This window comes from Bidens hawaiensis, unplaced genomic scaffold (genome assembly GCF_021521415.1).
Source record: "Bidens hawaiensis isolate Kalapana, Puna unplaced genomic scaffold, B.hawaiensis_p1.1 tig00016662_1, whole genome shotgun sequence".
In the NCBI taxonomy this organism is placed as follows: Eukaryota; Viridiplantae; Streptophyta; class Magnoliopsida; order Asterales; family Asteraceae; genus Bidens; species Bidens hawaiensis.
The window spans coordinates 340534-346650 of record NW_027492525.1 but is presented as its reverse complement, the minus strand read 5'-3'; positions in this window follow the sequence as shown (position 1 = coordinate 346650).

The window sequence follows — 6117 nt, the reverse complement described above, 5'->3', positions numbered from 1 at the left end:
TTGTGTCATTCGGGATGGTGGGGCAAACCTCATCAGAGACGGTGAGTCCCCGGGGGTATCGTGAGGTACACCTTAGGCAAATCCCACATCCTAGATAGGATGGTGGGGCAAACCCCATCGAGAACGATAAGTCCAAAGGGGGGATGTTTGTAGCATCCTAGGAAAATACCACATCGAGCATGGACAAGAGTGATCCTTGGTTCATAAGTAAATGCCCTGCATCTTAAATCACCAACACATTTGGGCTTAATGGTAGTGGACGAGAGGAGAGCTCCACAGTCTAGCGTGTTCTGGTGGGAGTAGTAGCAGGATGGGTGACCTCCTGGGAAGTCTCCACCTGGGCAACCAAAAACAAATCCGTGAGCTCTTCGTGGGCAAGCGGACAATATTGGTGGTACGAGGGGCCGGGTGTCACATACTAAAATACATTAAATACAAGTTGTTAACATATAAATATCAACACAACAACATAAACACGATAATTACTCGATAAATAATCAATTTATTAATAAATGAATAACCGAATTACAAAGCGGGTCAGACAACAAATTCAAATAAAAATACTAAAATTGACGAATGTCACAATAAGGGCTAAAGACATTCTAACACCACTCACTTGCAAGTGGATAGGTCAAGCCACTCTGCCAAACTTTGGGTGTTCTTACTATAAAGGGCATTCGTGAAAGCATGTTGGGCTTTAGGGAAGGTCGTGTCCTTATTAGCAAGCCCGTCAACATCAGATCGGAAAGGGTCCAATGCACACCCGAAATCAGAAATCCAACCCACCAACACCACAATCCCGCATAATGTGAACCTGTAACTTCCAAGATTGTGCCCTTAAGGCTACGAATGCATGGGTGGAAACATCCCCAACTGAATATAAACCTAAGCCCCCAAAACAGATTCGGTGAGAGGCTAGTCTCCATTGAAAACCCCCCAAAAAAGTGGACTCTTGTATACCACAATATCTCTTATCGCCTCTTCATGTGTGGAAATATATATAAAAATAAAACACGAATCATAACTAAGCTTTAAAAACCAAACAACCTATCCTAGTTCACACAAACGGCAAGTGTACCGGTCGCGTATAGCAAAGGTGAGGAAAGTCCGGATATCGAACTCGAAGACACGTGAGAACTTTTGGCGTTCTTACTATAAAGGTGTGACAACTCTCGAAGGATCAGCCTCTCTTTCTCTTCTTGCATCGCTCCTAGTAGTCACTGAATTGGCAAACCCTCTCGGATTTTTCTCGGTATTACTCGGTAGTGAACTTGGTGCTCTCTCGGATAACTGGCTGCAATCTCTCCGACGTGACGCTCAAGATTAGCTAGAGAAATAGCTTGGTTCTTCAACATAGCATCGTGTTTCCGCAAATTTCGCCTCATTTGTCAATCGGTTCCTCTCATCTCGCTTCAGCAGCTCAGCCATCATCTCCTCCAGTGGGGATTTCTTCTCCTCTCTCCCCACTTGTTCCGAACTCTCCTGACCTGAACTCCCTGCCCGAATAGATTCTCTCGACGTTGGTTTTGGTATTGGGCTTGGTAGCCACTGGCTTGTCCCCCTTGATAGTTATTCTGATTTCTCCAGCCAGTGTTCCCGCCGAAAGAGAGGTTTTGATATCTCAAGGGGTGGTTGACGAGCTTAAAATTGGTACTAGAAATTCTATGGATAAAGGGGGTAACAATATCTAACCCGATCTAAGACACATATTTGCACACAAAACTAAACCGCATAAGACCAAAACTCGCTCTCGCGCAATTTTAACCTAACCGAATAAAGATACGAGACAAACTGACTCCCTAATACCTCTCGGTCGCAAGGAAGGTGAACCTATTGAATATTAATAATTAATTGCACTCAAGATTCATATAGTAGTACTAAACATTACAAGATCAAAAACACCAAGTCTATGACCTAAACGTAGAACTCTAACCGAATGACACACAATCAATCAATCAAAGTCATACGCGGAATCACAAGCAATAATTACATAAAAACAATATTTTAACACATCAAAGATCGAATTATATAAAGCTTTTCAATAATAATACGTCGTGTAATTAATTTAAACCAAATAAACCATCAAACAAAATCAATAATCATCTCAAACTAGGTAGTAATGATAGTTTAGCTACTCATATCTAAAACAAACTCCAACATAAAAGTATTAAAACAAAACATCTCTAAGAAAGTTTAAAAAGAAAGAAAACAAATAATTATAAAGATTAATAACTAAAAACGTGACGAACTAGAATCCTCTTCTTCAATCTTTTCTGTTACTTTTTCCTTTTGTTGATGAGCTCCAAACAAAACCCACAGCAACAACTCTTTTGTATATAATAATAATATCTTTGTTGTTGTGTAATACGTGGCCGTCAATCAACATATGTTTTGTTTTTTTTATTTTCTTCTCACTGACCCTCTTCAAGACGATAATAATTCCCACTTTTTTTTTCTTTTATAGCCGACACCCTATATATTATTTATGTAGGGTTTTTTTTCTATTATTATATGCCGTGCCCTCCAAGTTGTTGTGAAAATTGTGGCCCACCAAAATCCAAGAACTCTTTCTGGAAACTCTAATCCAATGTCATGGTTTCTTCTATTATTATGGGCCTAAAAATCCATTCAAGTAAATGAATTATTGTTAATATATGCATAATGAACTCTTTAATCATGAATCTAACATAACTATTTATCTACGTAACCAACAACTAATAACCCATTATTTGTAGACCTTAATTATTTAAGGATTTATTATTGAATTGGTTTCTCATTTAAGCTCAATTCTCATAAAACTTTAAAAACCCACATATGAACCAATTTAGAATAATATTCAAAAAAAACTAATCCAATGTCACGTTTTCTTCTATTATTATGGGCCTACAAATCCATTCAAGTAAATGAATTATTGTTAGTATATGCATAATTAACTCTTTAATCATGAATCTAACATAACTATTTATCTACGTAACCAACAAGTAATAACCCATTATTTGTAGACCTTAATTATTTAAGTATTTATTATCGAATTGGTTTCTCATATAAGCTCATTGTCTCATAAAACCTTAAAACCCCACATATGAACCAATTTAGAATAATATTCAAAAAAAACTCTAATCCAATGTCACGTTTTCTTCTATTAATATGGGCCTACAAATCCATTCAAGTGAATGAATTATTGTTAGTATATGCATAATGAACTCTTTAATCATGAATCTAACATAACTATTTATCTACGTAACTAACAAGTAATAACCCATTATTTGTAGGCCTTAATTATTTAAGTATTTATTATTGAATTGGTTTCTCATTTAACCTCATTGTTTCATAAAACCTTAAAAACCCATATATGAACCAAATTTAGAATAATATTCAATAAAAACTCGGCTCAAATATACTTGAAGTGTATGAAATATTATTGAATTCATGTATAATTTAAATCACATCAAATATTCTCACACTTAAACATAAGTTAAAATAAGTTAAAACAATCACAACCAAAACTGATTAATGTGACTTGATATTATTTTACAGTAAACATTGATGTTCTGGATTTGGTTAGAGTCCGCTATAATTATCTTCTTCTGTGAAAACATATGCCTCTTGCTCTTCTCTTCTATTGTTGGTTCTTTCCAAAGGTTTTGTGATCTTAAGAGCTATTAATGAGACATTATAGAAGTGTCAATTTTGATCATTTACTTAGAAATAACAGGTCAAAGCGACAAAACATAAAAATAATTAACTACAAACGAAACGGCTCAAAAGTGACCCGAGTATTTTAAATGCTTACAGCTTCATTCTTAATAAGTAGTTTATCCAGTCATATTCAATTAGTTTGGTTATTTATTAAATAATAATGCCAGGTCAACACAACCCGTTTTGACCCTGTTAATACTAGCTACCTGTTTTGACCTGTTATTCACCATCTAGTGATTTGTATTATTCGGTATTATTTAATCAAAATAAATAATAAATGTGTATTTTCAGGATGATTTGTTAGGTGCAGTGAGGTCAATCAAGCTGATGGATGTGCACCGCTCTGCAAACTAGGATGTTACATAATGGCTACTTGAATCAAAAAGTTTCTCTTGTGTTTTTATATTATGTGTTCATAAATAGAGTACATGTGAATCGAAAAACTATGGTGTTAACATAAAGATGAAGTTCCCATTATTAGAACTAATCCATGGATGAGTGAGCACGTCTGAATATTACACAATGACTCGATTTCAGAACTTTTGAGTTAAAAGTAACAAGTCTGGTCAAAATAGGTCTTGTAAAAACAATTTATACTTATCGAAATATTAATTATATGGTAAAACTATTCATACTTACAATGAATTTGGCAACATCTTTTGATTAAACTCAAATGTGTATAGGTGAAAAACATAATTTAGTGATAAAACTCGTGTTTGTGTTAGGATTGTTTAAACTCTCGTGTTTTAAATTATACACAATTTAATCTTAGGCATTTATGTGTTATAATACAACTTGATATGTTTATGGTGTCCATTTACAATATCTTGCCTTGTTACTTTTCTTAATTAAAAAATATACTTTACAAAAGAGAAGGTTGCTTACTAAGATAATAACTTATGTAAAATTGTTGAATGCTTCCACGTTTGACATATCTTCACGCTTAAACTCTTGATGATATCACATATGTCTTATATGGTTTTGTGATAAACCCCACCGTGTCATTTGAAGCTTAAACGGATATTATAGTTGTAGATCACAAAGGACTGGAAAACTTCTTACTATCCAAGACTTCAAACAAAACTTTACATTTTTACAAGGTGAAGAAATGGACTAGTGCGATCATTTTTGGAGTTGGGTGCCATTGAGTGGATTTTTGAATAGTCATAATATATGCTTCAAAATCGTGGTTTTACAAACTTACAAAGACAATGTGTTCCTATATGTGATAGCAAATAAAAAAGAGACAACCGTGGTCTTGAATCACGAGTTGGCTACCAAAACCACCAAATAGAACAAAGCTGTATTAGGGATAGTTTATGGTGCAATCCGTGGTTTTAAACCACAGTTTGCATTATTTAAATCAATCCTCTATTATAAACCACAGTTTAATTATTGTTTTGAATTTGATTCTGGCACGAAAAGAAACACAAACTGTGGTTTAAAACCACGGTACACCATATGTAAAACACCTTCTATTATACCATTTGTTTGGAAAAACACAATTATTGAAAAAAATAAAAATCTTATTTAACTCACAATTATATCATTTATTTATGTCACACCCCGATCAAAGGCGGAACATGCCGGGGTGCAACGTGATTGGACAAATACACAAGACACTATTTAAAGTGACAATATTTAATCAACTCATTTATTTCATAAATCAATAATCAACACATCTCGTTCACACAAACAAAATTGAATACAAGTAACATTAGTATTGTTCGTTTTACTAATACCCTAATGGTCTTGGTAACGTTTTTATCAAATCCTCGAGTCAACAAAAGTCAAACCTGTAACATTTCATAAAATAAAGTTTGTCAACACAAAGGTTGGTGAGCAATTCATAAGTTTGAGCATATAAGTATATAGTAATAAAAAGCCACAAAACTTGTATACAAAACAATAAATAATAGCAACAATTTAGATAAAATAGATATCGCTAATAATTTTACGTTAGCGACACCTAGCTATAAGGGGATGCCAAATAATCTAGGATTTTATTGACAATTGCTAAACACATTAGCACCACCTAGCTACAAGGGGTTGCCAAGTAGTCTAGGATTTAATAGTTATCATTAATTGCATTACGTTAACGACACCTTGCCATAAGGGGTTGCCAAATGGTATAGGATTTATAGTTCCACCATCCAAAAGCGATAAACACATTAGCATATAAGCATGTAAGCATAGAACACCAAATCGAGCAATTATTCAAGTAAGGTATACAATCACGTTTGTGGGTTTAAGATTCAAGTATATAAAACATTTAGTTTGATAAGTATGAAATGTCACCCCAAAACGAAAGATGGAAAAAGGGGTATGAAAGTACTCACCTCGATTGATGAATTGAGAACTAATTAATGATGGACGTATAGAAAGTTTGTGAACAAAACGAACGAATCCGACTTGAAA